The 21054-nt window shown below is 49.1% G+C and overlaps 1 long non-coding RNA gene across 2 annotated transcripts; it reads right to left on the bottom strand.

Annotated features, from left to right (window-relative positions):
- Nucleotides 1-326: 326 nt before the first annotated feature.
- Nucleotides 327-20998, bottom strand: LOC132335372 (uncharacterized). Of its 2 annotated transcripts, XR_009488650.1 has the most exons (5): nucleotides 20274-20996; nucleotides 19719-19833; nucleotides 16710-16829; nucleotides 2915-2982; nucleotides 327-1067 (listed from the first exon to the last, which is right to left on the bottom strand). It is a non-coding gene; the product is annotated as an uncharacterized LOC132335372 (long non-coding RNA). The 2 variants fall into 2 exon arrangements; XR_009488649.1 differs by having other exon boundaries at nucleotides 19719-20998.
- Nucleotides 20999-21054: the final 56 nt, after the last annotated feature.

Here is a 21054-nt window from a genome sequence, read left to right as displayed (position 1 = left end):
GCAGCCGTGTCACAGCAGAGCCCAGTGAGGGCACAGGGGCTCCTGGTGCAGCCATGTCACAGCAGAGCCCAGTGAGGGCACAGGGGCTCCTCGTGGGCTCCAGAGGAGCCACATCCAGCCGACCCACTCACAAACTGAACAGTCTACTCCCTTCCATTCCCAGCTGGCTCCAGGCAAGGTGGGACTGAGTGTGCACTGGGCAGGCAGCCCTGCCCACCTGCTTGAGTGGGCAGTGGGCAGGGTCAGAACACTTGCCGTTGCTGCTCCTGATCCAGCACCCAGGTCCCACACAAGAAAAGAAGAGAAACTACAAGGCCCTGGCTTGTCACCTGTTTAATAGGCACAGCAAAAGGAAGTCTACAAATCCAGTTCACTTATCTAAATGGATTTGCATTTGGCATCCCTTCCAACAAGAGCAACGAAAACAGATTTTTAATATCATATGCTATAATTTTACTAATAAAAAAAATCACAGTTGCCAAATACATCTGAGCATCTTAAAAGTGCTCTGTGAATTAAAGTGACATTACCAAATTTGAAGGACAAATTTTTAGTTTAGAAGCCAGCCTGCATTAGTTAGACACAGGACAGCAGCAGAGATGAGGGACACAGGCCAAGTACCCCAGGGTGCTCCTGCACACAGCTCTGTGCACACACAGCTGCTTGCACGCATGTCTGGCCTCTGCGCTGCTTCTCCAGCAGCGGCATCACCCCTGGCTGCCGAGGGGACGCGCGGGGCCCGCCCCTCAGCACACCTGCCCGGAGAGCCGGGCTCGCAGCGCAGCCGGAGGCGCAGCGCGCCGTCCGGCACTCGGCCGGCTGCAGCTGCCATGGGGCAGCAGCCAGCACCAAAGCTGCGCTCCCCCAAACCTGCACGGCCTCCCGGGGCGGTCCCACCTGCGGAAAAACCTGCTGGGTGAGGTCACCTCAGGGATCTGCCGGATGCTGAGGTCGGTTCACAGAGCTGGGAGACCTCAGGTTGAATCCCAGTGACCTGCACTCAGGTGGGAGCCAGCAGCCCTCAGCTCCAAGCATCTCCTCCGACATGAGTGCCTGCAGTGAGACACCTGCAAAGGAAAGCAGCCCTCAGACTGCTCCTGCCACCACCAGCAGCTCCAGAGCTGGGCCCACAGGGGTGTGGATCAGGGTATCAGGGCCCTGCTTTGGGGAAAGAATGAGGACCCAGCAGCTGGGACAGTTACAAAGCCTGTCCCTGCACATTTCCATCTCTGAGTCACTGGCTGATGCTGGCTAACAATACAGGCAGTTATCAAAAAAGCAGTTGTCAAAAGGGATAAATCTGATTGTTCACATCACTGTCTGCCTCAACCTGTCTGCATACCTTCACGCCATGTCAACAACAGTCCCCAAGGCTTGGAAAGGCTCCCACTTCCCAAAAGCCAGCAGTTTGGAGGGCTGCTTTGAGGAGTCCCAGCCTCCACTCAGCATGAAGGAATGTGCAGGAGACCAGCCATCACTCCTGCTGGCCTTGGTCCTGTGGGGAGTGGGGACTTCTGTGCTGGCTAGAGATGCTGAACTCTCTGAGTTCCAGGGCTCCATGTCTTAGCTCCTCACAAAGATGTCTAAAATTGGGAGAGGTGAATCACCCCCTTCTTCGCCCTTAGGGCAAAGCTGGTCAGGAATTTTCTATCATTGTAATTTTCCTAAAGGAAAATCCACTTGTGCCCAGCCATATTTCTTAGCTCTGTGACCTTTAAGACTGACTGCTGGGAAAGCAGGAAACAAACAGATTTGTTTGGATCAGTTTGATCCAACTCGAAATATTTTTGGTTGTGGTTTTGATCCAAAGTATTTCATCTCAGATCAGTGCTACAATCATCTGTAACTCCCTGGCAGGCTCCACTGCCAGCACTGTGGCTGAGATGCTGCTCCCTCCTGAGGCCCTGCTCCTGTGCCAGGGTGGATCTCTGTGGCTGTCCTGACTAGCCCTGGCCAGGTGTGCTGTGAGGGTCTCAGAGAGCTCAGCAGGAGCATTTTGCAGGAGGTGCAGGTCCCCAGCTGTGGGTGCAGGTCTGTGACAACCACCTCACGATGTCCCTGTGCAGTTCAGTGCCTGCATCTGCGCTCTGGCTGCGCACTTGGCCTATGGAGCACCAGGTCTCAGAGCTCAGCAGAAGGCTCCTCTGAAGCAGCTCCTCACTGTCATCTCTGTAACTTTTTTTTATTCTCTCTGCTCTGGGATGATGCCATTTCTTCCTAGTATTTGCCCTATCCCTAGATCTTTGTCTTTTGACACTGTACCCCTGCCCTGCTTATAATGCTGTGTGTAAGCACAGGGGAACCTGAGCCCTGTGCAACCAGACAAAAACCCTTTGCTGTCTCTTGCTGCCTGGCTGTCTCATTGGTGGAGGCAGTCAATGTTTCACAACACAGAGCCGTAGTGGGGGAAGAAAAGCGAGGGCACCATGTCAGGATCGACGGCGAGCAGGGGCTGCAGACACCCCCTGGCGGTGCGTGCCTGTCCCTGCCAGCTCCCCTGGGCAGGCCCGGCTCCAGGCAGACGCACCCCCAGTGCCAGAGGTGGTGATGGAAGCACAGCCTGGGTGGAGCCTGCTTACAGTCAACTGCATCTGAGACAGAGCAGAGCTGCTGCAACAAAGGGAAACCTCTGCCTGCAGGTGAAGACTCCAGGCAGGGTCAGGTTGTGATGTAGCATGAACGTCAGGTGCCACATGGCACAATTATGCTGTCCTTCAATCCTGGGTGTCCTCAGCCACAAGCAGAAAGGGTTTGCAAAGCATAAGGATCCTGTCCTTACCCTTGTTGGGATGCACCTTCAGGTGCATACTCAGAGAGCTAGCCTGTAGCAGGCTCAGCCCCAAGGGTGCCTCTGCTGGATGGGCACAAGCTGCTCTGCCCTGAAATCACAAAGGAGACCTCCAGCATCACTCACCTCACTGCCACTTGCTGCAGAAGTTTGTTCATGCACCAAAACATCTCAGGCAGTCCCAGTGGCATTATCTGGAGGGTGGAAAGGAGCAGTGCAGTGAACCTCTATGCCACTATTACAGTCCTCCCCTACCTATTTCAGAGCAGCTGCAGGGGATGTAAGAGCCAGCTCATGCACATCCTCAGGGAAGGGAAGCAGAAGGCATGCTGAAGCTGAGGTCAGGTTACAACAGTGGTGTTGGGTGGAGGCAAGGTGTGCAAGGATCCTGAAAAATACCATGAAGCACTGTGGTCCCACACAGCATAGAATCCACAGCCAGGACAGTGCTTCCAGAGGGGGAACCTGCAACTTACCTCAGCACTTCCATTTCCCACTGTCCTGGAAAATGGTTTCATACGTGGATAGTTTTGACCATGGCAAATTGGTGTACATACAACCTCCAAGAAAGATTTTTAGGTTGGTTCTGCAGAAAAACCCTATAATGTCTGGGTGTTTCAGCCTGCCCGACTGAAATAACAGACACACACTATCATCTCAGGTGGCCAAGGCTCTGAGGAGCAGCATTAGGTAAGCAAACATATGGTTGCTTGAGACTGTGCTCCATGGACCCCACGCAAATCTTTGCTATCTTGTTTCTAAAGTGTTCCTGGTCTCCAGGCCAGGTTCCACAGAGGGCTACAGGACACACATCTACACACTTTAGCAATTTATCACTTGAGTACCCAGCTCCCTGAGCTCATTTCCTGGTAAAAGACTCACTGCACTTCTCCTCTTTGAGTCTGAACACAAGACTACCTGCCTCAGCAGGGGAGCATCACCCCACACCTACAGACCCCAGGAGCCATGCCACCCCTGTAGTGGAACATCCTCCCCTGCAGGGGGGAATTCTTACTGCACAGAATGTTTGAGGATTGAAGGGACCTCCAGAGGTCGCCTTGTACAACCCACTCAGGGAGGAGAGGGAGCCACACGGAAAACACATGGCTCCAGGGCCAGGCTATTCTGAAGCACCCAGGGACAGCCACCACGAGACAGAGCTGACATGCTCATGTGTTGTTTCTGCTTGGCACATTGCTGCCAGCTGCCATCCACGACTGCGTGGGTGCTGCAATCAGTGGGAAATGCATGGAATACTGCAGCCATGAGCTTCACAAAGAGCTGCATGACTGCAATGCACAGAGCTAACGTGCAGAGACTCAGCCAGGAGCTGCACAAGAAGCCCACAGACAGCGCTGGCATGGCATGAACCATCTCCCTCCTCCACTGGCAGCAGATCTGCTCTCATGGCATCACAGCACCAGGGAGGCTGCAGGGGGGAGATGAAGGATGGGGTGGAAGGGCAATGGATGGTTACAGAGGGGTGGAAAAATCAGAACCATAGAATATAATGAGTTGGAAAGGGAGGCACAAGGGTCATCAAGTCCAACTCTTGGCCCTGCACAGGACAACCTCAAGAACCTCACTAGGTGCCATGTCAAGAACTGGGAAAGGGAGACTGGCAGTGTGATTGGCCATGACAGAAGACAAGAAGCCAGAGAGAGTATTTTAGAGAGTATTTTTTGTAATGTAAACATAAGTCTTTCAGCTCTTTATCTTTGCTACCTCCAAGGGTATTATGTTAGGGAGTCAGCTGCAATGTGACATAAGGACTTCTGTAATGAAGATTGAGAAGTGAGACAGTCCAAAGAAACAGCAGCTGAACCCAAACTGCAGGACCCAGAAACATATTTCAGCACCAGTATTTTGTGGGAATCAAATCACATCACAGCTCCACAGCAGGATAACAGTCATCCATCCCACTCAATGCCAAAGTCAGTCAGCTCAGGCAGCAGGAGCTGAGCTGTCAGGCACTGTCCTGGACTTACAGTGCTACACCATTGCCTTTAGGAAGACCTCAAGGTGCTGGGCAGATGTTTGCAGAGCATCAGACATGTGGAGATGATGTGCCTGGGAGCTCTGCCAGGCTCCTCCTTCAGGTTCAGAGGAGGTCACAGCCTGCCAAGTTGTTCATGGTCTCTTTATTCTGGCTCCCTTTTAAAATGCTTGCAGTTCTTTGTCTAGAAACACCTTTGTTGCTCTCAGCAATTGTTCTTCCTAACTCAAAAATAACAGTAACTTTGTATTGTTCTGTTTATCTTCCCAAGGATAGTTTGCCTGGTTCCCCTTATCTCTTCTGTTCTTCTTAAAGAGCCTTGATCACATCAGAGCAGCAACTCCACTCCTCGTTTTTGTGGTTCAGAATATGTTGTCTGTGCTAAACCATCACTCACACCAGCTGCAAACTCTTTGACCTGTCCCCTCCCTTGCTGAGTTTTGTGGGAAGGAAAGCTGGACATAAAGCCTGTAAAGAAACTGTAACATGCTCTAATCCTGCTGATCAGACATAATCTGTTGACGCATGGTGAAGAATCAAAGCATGAAGCCTTTGTCAGAGGAGGTTTAGATCAAATACTAAGAAAAGGTTCTTCACCCACTGGATGACCAGGCACTGGAACAGGTTCCCCAGGCAGTGGTCACGTCCCCAGGCTTCTCAGAGTTCAAGAAAAATTTGGACAAGGCTCTCAGGCACATGGTGAGATTCTTGAGGTTATCCTGTGCAGGGCCAAGAGTTGGACTCGATGATCCTTGTAAGACCCTTCCAACTCAGGAGCTTCTAAGATTCTATGATTCTGCTGTGCTGCAGAGGGAGACTGGGCCCCAACTTTTATGTTTGTACCACAAACAAAAGTCCCAAGTTGTGAGTGAAATCAGACCAAAAACTACCCAGGTCACCTCTCCCAGCATCTTCTTCCTCCTGCTTGTTGAAGTCCAGTGGGAAGGACCTTCCTGGAGCAAGCCCACTCTACCAGGGCCAGCATACTCACTTTGAAAGGCCCCAGCACCTGAGAACATGACTGGTCTTACTTCTGTGTCCCCGCTATGCCAGTGGGCCTTGCTCTCTGTTGGCAGAAGCCCAAGATCAGGCATTTCTTCACCCAGTTTTCTCCTCTGGTTGCCTGGTCTTTGAAATCCCGGTGCAGCAGGAGCTGCCATTTCAGGCCAGCTGTTGCATATCAAGATCTGTTAGCTGGTTCCAAAGGCACAGAATGAGTTTACCCCAACAAACGATCCCATGCAGGTACCAGGAAGTATGACCTCTGCAATGTTTTTGGTCACAAGCAATGCCATAGGGAGGAGTGGAGCTGGCTCCTTCAGCCTGGTTTCCAATGGAAATAAAACTTAAGCAATCATGCTGTTTGTGTTTGTTCATCCATCCCCAACAACTTGGAGCACATCAGCAAATTTCACCCAATCAGACTGAGCCATCAAGAAGCCAATGGTCTGACTCGACCTGTGACATGCATAGGAGGAGCCCATACAGAAAGCTGCTATGAGACTTCAACTTCTATCAGACACCAGAAAAGAGTACACAGAGTTTCCCCAAACATCTACTCATGCAGAATCTTTAGGCAGGACTCACACTTTCCAGAACACTAGAGAATCCACCAGAGGAAAGAGAGTCCTGGGAGGTGAGGTTTCCTTGGATAGGCTGCCCAGGCTTTCTGCCTCTGGTTTTGCACAGAGGATGTCACCACCATAAAACAGGAAATTTAACACTGATAAACAGAATGATCAAGAACACCTGTACCTGATGGGCAGAAGCAGCCCTCCACCTTGTGAAACGAGCACCCCAAAATGTCAGGCAGTATCAACCACGGCTAGGCCCCAGAACAGCATAAGGGTCATGATTTTCCCACCCTTCCAGATGAGTTTCAAAGATAATGGTGTTTTTTCTCCAGGCTTTACCAAACACCCAGAACAAAATCCAGGGGAAACAATTGATGTCAGTGACTGATGTGCCCACTACAGTGCTTAAGCTGGTCATAGGAAGAAGCACAAAAATAATACAATTTTACTGTTTATCTAACACCAGCTAAAGGCAAAATCAACAAACAGTCTTGGTTTCTCTCAGGAGACACAAAGCTGACAGCCCCAGCCTATCCTCCACAGACACAGGACACATTGACTTTGGCAGCGCTGACTGCTGCATGCTGTCATGTCAATAAACATACCCATACAGATATCCAGGGGAGGTAAAGATTGTGGAACATGGAGAGGAGCAGTGTTTGCTAAAAAAAGACAAGGGAGAAAGAAAAACCAGTCTTATTAATAACAGCACTTCACTTTATGATATGCCCATGAATAAGGAAAAGTAGGAACACTGATGGAAGAGGCTGTCCCAGATACACTCCAGAAGACAGTATTGCCTATGCTGGTGTACAGCTGGGACCAGTTAAGGACATAGTGATGCTGCTGCTTTCCTGTGTGCTTCCAGAAACACCTTCACCTCACCAACAGGGTGAACCACGCGGGTAGCTCCTCTCCGAGAACACAGTCCCCATGTGCCAGTTTGCATGGAGAGGGAAGAAGCTCTGTGCCAGGCTGTGGCTGGAGAACTAACAGGGAGCGGGGCTCCTTCAAGCCCACACCTCCTCTCACATCCAGGTCCATTCCCACCTCACTGCACAGAGGCAAACCCTTGGCAGAAGTGCATTAGGCTGATGCACCAGGTTACGTGTGACAATGCTGCGATTACATCCTGGTCCTACTGTAACTGTGGGAAACCCACAAACATAAAACTATGGCCCACAGTGCAAATGTAACTCACTGAGGCGTGGCTAGTCTAAAACAGTCCCTTCAGCTGCTTGCTTAGAGAAGGAATGTTTTTCCACCCTCTTCAAAGAAAGACGGCTACCTGAAATGGAAACAAGAAGCAAACAAGCAGTGCAGGCAGCAGAAAATGCCAGGCCATCAGTGCTGAAATGCATATCACAGCACAGAAGAGAGGACAGCTTGTGTAGTGCACTTTGACTGAGCTGTGCCCTCAGGGGTATCAACTGGTTGTCCCTAATCTCGCTGAGAGTGCACTCTAAGCCATTAAAGAGGGCATTAAACATTATGGGTACCAGTATCAAAAAGGTGTTGAACATCTGCCTTTTTCATGCCCTTTGTTTCTAGGTCCTCTGCCCCAGTATACAGCATGCCGTACTTTTCCGTAGCCTTTATTTTGCATCTGGCATAGTTGAAAGAGGCCCCTCTTGGTGTCTTTAATGTCTGCTGGCCCCAGCACTTTGGCTTTGCTCACTTCATTCCTGAAAGTTCAGGCAATGCCTCAATGCCCACTGCAGGTAACCTGTCCCTGTGTACACTCTTGGATTGCCCACCAAACATTACTTGTACACCAAGGAAGCTGGTCGTTGTACAAGATGCTGCTATTTCAGTGGATCCAGGGTGAAAAGGAAGGTAAAGTTTCAGTCCAGTCTATCCATGGGGAATCAAAAGTGAAATTCCACTCTTCCCAAAACATCTAAACTGTGCAAACAGTATAGGACTATTTTAAGAGCAACAATGCCCCCTGCCTGTCTCCACTCCTGTGCTCTCACATCTCCACTCCTGCTCCTATTCCTTTGAATTTTCTACTTACAAATCGGTTAATTTAGATCTGTCCCTTTTGTCATAACACAGCTACAACTGTGGTACAACTCCAGGTGTAGGGGAAATGGATCCTTCTGGACTGAATTCTGTTTCAACATGGTGTAGAGCAAGTGTGGCTTCACTGAAGTCCCTGCTCTTCAGCCTGAACCAGTGCTTGGTCAAGGATGAGACATCCTCAGGAGCACCCAGAAACTCAGCTCCTTCTATTTTCAGCTTCATATTCCACACTAGTAACTTCATCCTGCCCTCTCCTTTCAACTCCATCAACTTTTCCAAATTCTCACTTTGCCATAGAGAAGATACTGCCAAGATCTCGCCACTGACCTCACTAGAGTGCTCCACATCTTCTTGCTCTCTAAGGGTAGAGCCATGTCTGGACTGTCTGCTTTCTCCAAGTGGGGAACAAAAGTAAAGATGGAGAAGAGGCAGGACCTGGTGCCCAAGAAGGCCTGCTGGGCTGGAAAGGGTTTGTGGAGTGAGGGGAGCCATGACCTGGGGTCCCACAGGGACCTGGCTGGCTTAGTACCCTCAGAAGAGGACTAGGAGAGCCTGAACGTGGAGCAGATCATTGAGACTCCATGGAACAGAGCAGGAGAGTTGCCAGAACTGCTCCCTGGACAGACACGGGGCTGCGGTAGGACCACAGACATCCCTGACGCAGAGGAAACCAGGCACTGGGAACCTGGAACAAGAGACTGAGAAGCACAGCAAGGGAAGAGTTTGGGGTGATGAGTCAGAAGCTGAGCGCAAGCACAGGAACCGGCTATCACGCGGTAAGCGGTTACTGCGTGTCAGCATTACAGTCCATGTGCATTTGCTTAGTCCGTGCAAATAAGGTCACTTCAGCCAGTTTAGTGCGGTTCCGTCGCATTGGCTAAGTTGAACTGACTTGCATGTGCCATGGATTAGGCGTGTGCACACTCAGCTGCCCCCCACTGCCAGCTGAGGTACAGCAGTGTATTCTCTGACAACTCGTCCAGTCTGTCCACACTTCCAGCTTCAGAACACCTTCACTGGTGGGACAGGGGAAGCTCAAGAAAAAGCACCTGGAATGCAGTAGGATAGCTAAGAAGGTCACACAAACAAGGTGGTGAGTGGGGTTATGCTGAAGCACAGTGAGGACACATCCCACGCCATTTCAGCTTTCCATCTTGGGTATGCCTTCTCCAGCACCACAGCCTCCCATGTTCCTCTCCTAGGCCGGAGCCTACTGGGCTTGGATGGCTGCTTGACAGAACTGCCTTGTTAGAAGGTTTCGCAATCAGCTCCCTGTGACTGTATTAAGCAGCCTGCATCATCTGTTTTGACTTTGCTGGATTTGTCTGTGTTCAATATATTTCTCGCAAGGGTCCCAGCTCAGCCCTCATTGACGTCAATGGGAGTCGGTCCATTCCCTTCAGTGAGAGCGAGAGCTGTCCCTTGGTGCTTGTATCTTAGCTGCTCCATTTCAGTGCCCAGCTCCACATACCCTCCTACCTTTCCCATCCCTTCCACATGGCTGGCAGCTCTACCCTCTCCCTTCTGGCTGAACAGCAGATCCTGTCCCTAAATCTCTCCTGTTCCCTGAAACGGTTTTCCACCACAAAACGATTTTCTGAGCACCTTCAGAATCATCTTTCCTCAGCTGGACCCTCAGCAATGTTTCCATTTCCTAATCCTTGACAAAGCAGGTTTTGTTGGTTGGCCTCTCCACCTGGCAATGTCCTCCTTTTACAGTATAGTCATCCAGCTGGACACTAAGGAAGGCTTTCCCTTCAGTTGGGTTTATTTCTGCATTAGCTCGAGGGTAAGTTCCAATCCTAACTTAGATCTCTGTGTGGGTGATTATCAAAGAGGAAAGCTGAACAGTCACAGGAGTCTGAGAATCTGGTTTCAACACCACGCTCTGTTAAGGATTCCCACTGATATTTTGGATAAGTAATTTAAATTCTTCACTCCTTCCTGTAAAACTGGGAATCATGCTCCCCTCTCTACAGTGTTTTTTGATGTTGAGATGTCCTCACAGTACTTTTGTAGACCACTACTAAAGCTCATGCAGAGAACTTTACATCCCCAAGCCTTTCTGAGTTAGCACCATCTAAGACACTTCAAAAATGGACAAACAAAGATACAAAATATTTGCTGATCACCCACCAGATAAACCTTTCATCACATCCATGGACCATCAGAGAAGAGGCAAGATAGCACATGCCATGCATGCATTGTTTCTAGCCTTTTCCTACAGCACTTACTCCAGTGATGCTGTGGAGAAAACGCTGCAGTCAACGGCTCCATGGCGTGACCCACTCCAGCCTTGCTTACGTTTGCATGTTCATCCTGGAGCCAAACTGTCTGCCTGATTTATGTTATCCTAAGGAAGATCTTGAGTTAATGGCAATAAATTTCTTCTTTAGAGAAGACCCATCTCATGGCAGAGGGAAAAAGACAAGGAAAGAGGGAACCACGGGAATTCTTCTCCTTTCACATCCCAGCTGGGCTTTGCTGGAGCTGGCTCCAATTATGCTGGTGGAGCCCAGCACAGCATGCACTTCTGAGGCTGCCACAAAGACTCCCAGTGCCAAAGATGTGCTCTCAGGCAAAGTGGGAAGCAGATGGGCCAAACGCAGCACCCCCAGCTTGTGCGGCAGGCACGGTTTGAGAGAAGGGGATTGTTTTTATCAATCAAGAGATTCTGCTGGAAGGGGAAGGCTTCCTGCAGGCTTCGGCAGCAAGAAGGGAATGGCAAAGCCCTCAAAGAGCAGTCAGCCACAGTTCCAGGGAAACGCTTTCAAGATGTGGTCTGTCACACTGATATGCAATCCCAGAGAATTCAGCCTCAGGAGCAACCCTAAATCCCACCAGATATAGAGATGAGAAGGAGGAGAGACAACTCTTCAAGGCTGATGGTGTCAGGGTACTCCTGAACACTCTCTCTGAGGATCTCCTGAGGTCTGTCAACTCTGTCATAGGGAAAGCCACTCAGACTGAGGTGGTCACTCCCAGCTTCCATCTCACAGGCAAATCCTGGGGAATGAACAAGGCCATCTAGCTCTGCATTCCCTCAGAACTTCACCTACACACCATCTGTACCTGAAAACAGGCAGGGAATGGGGACATCCAGAGATATTGCTGTCAGACTAAGAAGGAACCAAGGATGTGAAAAGGTAAAGGAGGAGGGATGGAAAAGGTGAACATGAGCTGCCAGAGCCTCACTCAGGTGGGAGCTGGGCAGAAATGGCAGTGAATCCATTATTTACGAGGAGTAAAATGCTACAGAGCACAGCTAGGCCTGGACTACTTTCACCAACACTACAACCTGCCAAGCTCCTAATAAAACCCAACACAGGCTGACTTGGGTTCTCATGCTGCTCCAGAGCAGCAGCTTCCCCCTCCCCACCTGGGGCCCAAATGCACTGTGAAGCATCTCACCACATCAGGGTCTCCAGGGCTTCCCCACACACCTCTATAGCCGAGCAGAGCAGCCCAGGGGCAGTGGGTCCATGCCCTCACTGCTTAACCTGCCCTATGCAGCCCCACCTTGCCACACAAGCCTCCCCATTCCAAGCAGGGATGAAGTACGCCCACAGTCTGTTGTTGTTGGTTTTGGCTCAGCAGTAGCAGGCTGCTTCCAGCAAGAATGGTATGAATAATTGCCCAATTAACTGGAGGAACTTCCAGATGTGTGTTTGCTTTCATACCCATCCAGCCCCCCTCAATCCCACGTGCCTAATGCCGTGAAAAGTGGTGGGGGTGGGAGAGCCATGGCTCTGCTAACTCATGCAGCAGTGTGGGCAGGGCTTGCCCACTGCCTGGCTCAGCTCCTCTTTCCATCCTCACCTCCCTCTCACTCTTTAAATGGGGAAATGGTCTTTTTTAATTACCCTAGGGAGAAGGAAATTTGCCCTGCCTGCCAGAGCTTGGCTACGCATGCCAAAAGCCAAGAAAGCAGAGAAGAAAGCTGATCCCATTTTATGATTTTAATCAGGTGCACATACAGTGAACTCTCTTAAGACAGGTTGCCATTTTTTGCCATTTCCCCCACCTTTTCCCATTGAATAGTCTTTCACCCAGCAGAGGTTTATAGTCAGCTAAACTGCTTTCACCCTGCAGGACACTGAGAAACCTTTCCAGTATGGTTCTTCCCTGTTTTCAGCAGGATCCAGCACCATCCATCTGTTTCTCACCATCTGAGAAAGGGGGGCTCTTTCTGGGCTCCAGGTAGAGATTTGACCTGGGTATGGGGTGTCTGGGACTCAGTCAACAGAACAAGGCTTAAAGGTGGCTCAGACCCCACAGACAATGTGAGCTTCTCACCAGCCCTCCCTCACACAAAAAGTGAAAGTGGGGGTTTTCATCTGATTTTAGCACCCAGTTTGGCACCGAAATATCTAAGCTCCAGTGAGAAAAAGCAGAATCAGCTCCAGATCAACCTGCTCCACCCAACAGTGCTTAAGACAAAATGAGCTGATTCACTCACAGAAGGCTTTGGTCTCTCCCCATTGCACAGGACAGATGGAGCTCAGAGGACAAAATTACACCAGATGGCAAACTTCTACATAGCTGCTGTTTGGGGAAATAAATGCCATCCAAAACACACATTCTGTCCAACCACAGCAGGAATGAAGCAACTCCAGCTCAAGGCATTCTCCCAGACCAAACCCTCAGCCTTGAGACCCTTTGGACAAGATATCCAGAAATAACAGCAGCTAGAGATGATGACTCTGGAAGCAGCATTAGCTTGGCATTGTGGGCTTCACACATCTCCTTATGTCACCCAGCTCCCAAGGCTTTATCTTGCAAACCTTCAGACAGCAAGCAGCAGAGAGCACCCAGGTGTTGGGAAGGATGAAAGTTTGACAAGAAAGTCTCACAGATATGTATGCTTAGCAGAAAGATTTTTAAATGTGGAGTCTGATGAAGGAAAAGAGTTGGAAGCAAGTTTTGATATAGAAGAAAAGAATTGCTGAGCCAGTCTTACTAGATAACCAAGGAGGCAAATGGGTATGTTAGTTAGAAGGGGTTTTATGACTTAGAGCAAAGGATAAACCCACCTCAAACAAGAAGATGTTTTTATCAAGCAGGAAGATAGCACAGGTAAACAAACCTGCTGATGTGGCAAGTAGAAAAATGGTCTCAGAATTTTCCACTGCAAGAAAACTGAGTAACAACTTCTAGCTTAAACTGTAATGTACTAACTTTTAGTGATTGGAGAACAGTAACATGAATTTGGTAATTATAGTAGTTACGATAGGCTATAGATAATAGTTAAGGGATAGACTGGTTCTACTGTATTAAGATGCTCAGCAAAGAAAAGTATATAATGCATTGTAACCAAACCAAAGGGTCTCCAGGCCTGCCTGCAGCTGGAGCTGGCAGCTGTAGGCACAGCTCTGTCGCCCACCACCCTGGACTGCTGTAACGTCTTGGATGGAAAAAACTGCATTTTGGAGAGCCACCTGGAGTCCCACATCCCTCATTTCAGCTCTTACACCCAGGACTCAAGCCCAGCCAGAACGTCTTCTTTACATGAATGCACACATGGCACTGTGGAAGCAGAGGGCTGCCAAGACCTACTTCTCACCCAGCAGCTGGCAAAGCCTGAACCAAAGAAAGAGGACAAACTGCCATGTGATCCTTCCCCACAGTGTACAGAGAGCCTGCCTCACTGCAGGCCAAGCAAATGCTCCTTCTAACTGAGCAACTTCAGGAAAGTGTGCTCCCGAAACTGGGAAATGGTTTGGATGATCTCTGCTCCCATCCTTTGAAACACAACAAGTGGACAGAGCAGACTGCCAAGCTCCAAATACCTCTGAAAGATGAATGATGGTGTTTTCCTGAGAGGAGCTCAACTGTCAACATTAACTTTTCAGTTATCAGCAAATAGCCCAGTGTAAAAAACTCTTTCCCATGCCAAATTTCCATACCACTCATCTCAAGACTGGGATATAAAGTCTCATTTCTCATAAGTCTCTCTTCAGTCACTGAAAAAGTCACTGCTGCCAGGACTTTCCCTTGCCCTTTATACTGCTGTTCAAATCTAGCCCACCTACAGCAATGACAATTCATTTGCCCCCTTCTCTCCACACCACGATTTCTGCTCAAATCCAGACATGGAGAACTAAACAATCAGGTTGTTTCCTTCGGACAGAGCATCAATCTGGTTGCTGGAGGGCAGCTGTCCTGCTGTAACGCCTGCCTTTCACAGCTCTTGTGCTTGACCTGCTGCACATAGGGCAGCTGCTGCAGACCTTCCCATGAGAGAACAGGGACTTGTAGCCAGGGAAGGAACAAGGAGGTGACACTTGCATGAGGAACATGAGGAAGGCAGGTTCTCAGATCCTGCCTGAGGGGTAAGATTGTACAGGACTAAAAGCAATAAAGATAGAGAATTCAATAAATTTCCCAAGGGAGAAACTGTGTGTTTCCTAAGGAGAGAAAAACCTTGCATCTGTTCTGGGCACTGGTGTCTCAACCCACTGACATCAGTAGAGCAGGGTGCTGAGCCTACTGCCCGCAGTGCTGCTGTCAGAAGGCAGAGGAAGCCTTTGGACTGCACTGTATTTTGCAAGGGTGGAACAACTGGCTTCCCCTCCACAGCCATTGCTCTCCCCACCACCCCGCAGGACTCAAAGAGGGCCATAAATGTTTTCAGCATGGCACTCTACCAAGCATATGTCATAAATTACAGTCCCGTGCTGATAATAAGTCAGGTAACAGCAACACTTTTTTGTCCTGCCAACTGCAGAAAAGGTGGTAAAGGGGAGGGAGGAAGGTGGGGGGAGACGCCTATTAGCACCAAGCTGGATTTTACACGCGATGGAAAGTGTTTGTTCAGCTGGAAGTGAGAAGGGTCCTTAACCAAAGAGCACACACTAATGAAAACAGAGCTGCGGAGGGGTGAGGGGCACCAGCACAGAGTAGCAATTCATGCTCCGGCACAGGTACAAAAGCTGCAAGGACCAGCTTGGGCCAGAGCACCACCAAGCCTGCTTTTCCTCCAGCTTTATTTCACACCTTCTGGAAACACTAATTGAAGGTTCTGCTTTGCCTTAGAGGAGAACACAGGCTTGAGAGCACCCAGTGCCATGGATTTTGGTGTAAAGCCCCCTTGAGAGCTAAGCCTGCCCTGGCTGTTTGGCTGGGACAGACAGGACCCCTCCCCAGGCAGAGGCTGTCTGGGCACCATACTCTCTTATCCTTCACCCAGGGAGGTTCAGCCTATTCTCAGGTCTCTAAAAAGCAGACCCATGGGATCACAGCCTGGTTTTGAACTTACTTGTCCAGCCACCTTTGCTTTGAACTCTGCAGGTCCCTCACTGCTGCCGCTCAATCACACTATGAGGTAAATGTACCAGAGACCCTGAAGACCCAGAGCCAGCAGCCCAGACAGAGACATAACACCATGAGGGATGCCAATTCAAAAAAAAAGTTTCTGCCTTGCCTGATGAAAGCCAATGAGCCTCCTGCGAAAAGGCAGTGCTGTGTTTGAGCTGGTGCAGTGGAGTGCAGGGGAAAGAAAGGGATCAAGCCAACACCAAAGACAGTGCAGGGCATAAATTAAGCAACATTTAGTTATCTATCCATGTCTGTAGCATGTGACTGACCAACAGTCCCTGGTGCTTATAAGATACACCTGCACTTGGAGTAAACCAAATTCCTTCAGAATCACTTTCCCAGGAAAACCCCTTGGATTATGAGTCATTCCCTAAGATCCCACAGGTCATCAGGCAGGCACCATACGGGGGTGGGGGGGGGGGGGAACTGCAAGATCCTTCTGCAATGAACTCTCCTCCTCCAGAGTCAAGAGTTGGTAAGAGTGCTCCAAAGATGCCCAATAGCCAGAGGAATCTCTGTGGACTGGATCCTACCAGGTATGGAACACCACAGCAGCACCTGCAGCTGAAGCTGGATCCTAACAAGCAACATCCCACTCTGGAATACCTGGTGCATTATGCTGGGAATGTACTACACATCACTGCAGTCTCCTCACAGAGGAGGGGGATTAAAGTCATCCTAAAGGGAAACTGCTAATTCCTTTCTCACAAATCCCCTCTCCACACCAAGAGGATCACCCAGTACCAGAAGACAACCTTTCACATTCATGGTACAATGTGACTAATGTGACTAATGTCACCCCTAAAAGCCAGGAGCTGCCATAGTTGGGGAAGGGACAAGGAAATAGGGAAAGCTGGATGCAACCCATCCAACCAAATAGAAAACACAGTGTCCATGGAGTACTTGTTGCAGTGACAGAGAAATGCTTGGCTGCCTTCGTGACTACATTCCTTTTGTGTCATTAAAAAACCCAGCAGCACTCTCCCAGTTTTGGGACCATCAGCCTCACCTTCATTGCCAGGAGTAACATCAGCAGCTCATCTAGAGGGGCAGAACCACATCTGGCTGTTGGAAGTGGAAGATAAGTGATCCACACCACCGAGCAAATCTCTCATTAAGATACTGGCACCTGATAGGAAAAAGATTTGCTTAATTATTCCATAGTAATTCCCAGTTTTACCCACAGGAGGTCAGACTTTGCCGAGGCTTATCAGTTTCCCATGCAAGCAACCCAGGGCAAATCCCATTGCTGCAGGACCAGCAAAGCCACTGTTTTACTAGCCCAGCTTAGGTTTTGGCCTAAGACCCTTCTGTGCTTCCTGGCATTCTCTGATGATTCTCCAGCTGTTCCTCTGCCCACCATAGCAATGCAAATCTCCTCTCCAAGGCTGTTGGACAGACATGAGAATAGGTCTCATGTGATGGATAATTCCATCCACTTAGCCATTCCTCACTTGCTTTTCTTTTCTTGCTTTCATGTTTCCCAATCCAGCTTTCCAGTCCCTCCACTGCCTCTGTCAAAAAGCCTCCATTACATCCAGTGCCTAGTCCATAACTCCAGCCTGGTTTAATAAGAAAATGTGAGATATACAACTGTACATAGCAGAGAAATTTATGTTCCTGTAGGTTCTGGAAAATGTATGTTCAGGGGAAATAGCATTCCCACATAAAGGAATGGTTCAATATGAGCACACTTGTTCTTCAGAGAACAGAGAGAGAAGCCACCATCAAGGCACAAGCCCAAAGGTCACAGGCTTCACCCAACACTGCAGTTGTGGAACTACTTTATTTCATGCTACGTGAAAGTGTTTCAAAACTCTGGGAACTAGTTAGATATAAACAAAGATCCTTCTTTCATCCCTCAAAAGCCTCTGTAGACTCACTGCCCTCCATGCCCAGGGGCTAACCGGCTCTTTCTCTTTATTTGAACCACTGCAGGGTTTAGGACTTAGAGAGCCTTGGCATTCCTTGGCTTCTGTAAAGCTACCAGCAATGAATATCTTCCTCCAGGAAGAGGAGTAGATGCATTCAAATGTTTTCCACCAGCCATCAGCTAGCTACCAGCTACTCAAGCAAGGTCTTCATCCTCTCTCTCACAGCCACAGACAGTCCAACGGCCTGACCACAGGTTGGTGGAGATTACTCATACAGCCAGACAGGCTCCAAAGTTTTACATCCATTCCACCTATATCATCTGCAGAGGCTTTAGTCACCATGATACTCCTAAATTATCTCTCAATAAGGCACAGTGAGCATCAGGACAGAAGTTCGAAGAGAGCCTTCAATTATTCCTACTTTTGGAACACTGAGAGCAGCTGTCTGGCTAAACAGTATGTTCAGCTCCAATAATGGTTTACATTTCAGGAGAGAAACTCTGTGAGTCTGGTCCCTCTCCCTGTGCCTGCTCCTGCTTTTCCAAAGCCTGTCAATCCCCAGCTTCTTTTTCCCCCTGTGAACGTGTTGTCTCTGCCGCAGTTTCCTGGGACGGACGTGGGAATGCCAGTACTGCTGTACCTCAGAGGGGCACCATGAGCCCAAGTATGCAAAATACACATCTCATATTACAGTGGAAGGATCTATAAATGCTGAAGACAGATGAAAGTTTTCCATCCTCCTACAAAATCTTAGCAAATGCTGCCCACACTTATCTCTGTCCTCACATCTCTCCATCTGCTTCCCTTGCTAGCTCAGCTTCATTTAGCACAAGGAACATAATGCTTTACATGTGTGGAATGTCCTTTAGGACCCTGAAGAATTAAACACAAGTGAATATAAAATAATGTATTATATTTCCAATTTATATTTGGATAAACAAATGATTTCTTGTAACAGCTTCTGGAAATGGCTCTCGTGCTCCGTGACATGAGTCCGTTGCTGTCTGCAGATTAGCCAGTGACAAGGAGGCCTTAAAGGAAGCACATTGTAAGGACTGCTTACTGCTTCCCCCAGTTTGGAGCTTAGGCCTGCTTTGGAGCAGTGGGACTGCCCTGCCTCGCCACCAGCAGAGGTAGGGGCACAGCACAGCCCAAGACCCCAGTGACCATTTGTCACAGCACAGTGGCCACTGTGTCTGTCTGCAGGACTTAACAGGGGTCTGCAAGAAAGGTGAGGACAGGCTTTTCAGCAGGGCCTGTACTGACAGGAAAAGGGGGGATGGTTTTAAACTGAAAGAGGGGAGATTTAGACCAGGTATTAGGAAAAGGTTTATTCAGTGAGGGTGATGAGGCCCTGGCACCGGTTGCCCAGAGAAGCTGTGGCTGCTCCATCCCTGGAAGTGTTCAAGACCAGACTGGACAGGGCTTGGAGCAATCTGGTCTAATGGAAGATGTCCCTGCCCACGGCACAAGGTGGGACTGGATGGGCTTTGAGGCCCCTTCCAACCCAAACCTAGGATTTTATCTTGCCTCTCTGCTCAGGAGCTTTAAGGTAATTATAAAACATCCCCCTAAGACCCTGTTTAAAATGCAGCTGCAAATGGCTCCAAGTCCTCTGTGTATTTTATGTTTCATTATCATGTTTAGTACTTTCCTTGTGGTCCTTTGTGGTTTCCTTTAGATTGTAAAACTTCCAGGTAAGGGATTCGTTATCTCTTTGGCAAGATCCAGCCGTAGAAAGCTGTGTACATATACAACACCACATAAAAGATTAGTGCTTTATTGGCCACTGAAGCATAGCTAGTTAATAATCTTTAATGTGGCAGTTATTTATCCAGTCGTAAACAGAGCACTGCTGCCAAGCCAAGTCAAATAAACACTATGGAAATCCTTCATCTTTAAAATGAACCAATTTCTGTCCTGACCATTGTAGGCTTTGCAAAAAAAAACCCAGACATATTGCTACTGAGAACAAAAGTAGTCCGATTTTAAAGCTTTCCTAAAGCAGCAATTGTTTCAAACATCTGCGCTGAGCTTTTCCCAGGCCCCAGGGCAGAAGCACAGCCCAAGTTCTCCTCACACAGCTCTGCTTTCTGTGGGATGATGACTAAGGAGCCAAGCAAGGGCTGAGGCTTGATACCTACAGCGTATGCTGTGTACCCTCTGTCGTATCTCTGTGGATGGAGAGCTGCATGGCTGACATCAGGAAAGGCCCTGCAAGAGCACGTCCTGTGGAGATGCAATGATCCTGCTCTCGCTCTGAAGAATGAAGCAAATGAGAACAAAGTTGTATGACCAGAACTTTGAAGGACACCTTAACAAAAACCATAAAAAAACCCCAACAAATTCTGCATATGCTAATTGCCTTCATTAAGTACCTTAGTCTCACATATATTACTGTATTACGTTGCTCTCTGCTTAGATCGTGCTATATGTGAAGAAGGAGGAGGGGGATAAGATTGGGGTGTATATAAGGAGGGTAAAAATTTCACCTAGTTACAAAGACCCAAAAGGACCTCAGAAACAGTTGATGGGCTACTAGTCTCCTCTCCCTCCTCCCAAGCATTCATTGTAAGCTTCTACATAAAATGATGATTATTACCTGAGCTACCTCTATACTACTGCTACTGTTAGAACTCTATCACAGCTAGTGCATCCATCTAGGGCAATTCCAAATCTATTATTTCATAGAATCTTACAATGGTTTGGATGGGAACGGATTTTAGAGCTCATCCAGTTCCACCCCGTGCCATGGGCAGGGACACCTCCCACTGTCCCAGGTTGCTCCAAGCCCTGTCCAGCCTGGCCTTGGACACTGCCAGGGATCCAGGGGCAGCCACAGCTGCTCTGGGCACCCTGTGCCAGGGCTTCACCATCCTCTGAGTAAAGAATTTCTTCTGAAAATCTAATTAAAACATACTACCTTACAGTTATTCCCCCCTTCCATTCCCCCCTTGCATTTCTGCCCCTTGCATTTCTGCCACTTCAATAAACACTATTCATAAACCTGTGAAAGTTCTTACTGAACATTACCACACTCAGTGTTGAACATGCCTTGTTTGAGAACCTGTGCTCATGGGAGTTCCTACTGAATGCAACCACTTATAGTACCAAACTAGTTATAATAAGAGATTAAGCCCAGCTACCCTCACCCTCTCTGATCTCCAACGACCAGCTGGCTAACAAGGGGCTTCTTTTCCACCAGATTTCTATACTCTTATCACAACACTGCCACAACCACCCTGTCTGCCCCACACTGACACCCACCACTCCTCACAGTCCATATCACCCCTCACACTCCCTAAATTTTGGCCTGCACCCCCTCACAGTCCTTCACTGTGACCCCTCACTGCCTCCTGTTCCTCCAAAGCTCCCCTCAGCCCTCACAGCCACCCTCACCCCCCTCCATCGCCCCTCACAGCCCCCACAGCCCCTCACAGCCCCTCAGCCCCGCTCGGCCCCAGGGCCGCGGACGCTCCG

Source organism: Haemorhous mexicanus, chromosome 17, assembly GCF_027477595.1.
Source record: "Haemorhous mexicanus isolate bHaeMex1 chromosome 17, bHaeMex1.pri, whole genome shotgun sequence".
NCBI classification, from domain to species: domain Eukaryota; kingdom Metazoa; phylum Chordata; class Aves; order Passeriformes; family Fringillidae; genus Haemorhous; species Haemorhous mexicanus.
This window is presented reverse-complemented; position numbering and strand designations above follow the sequence as displayed.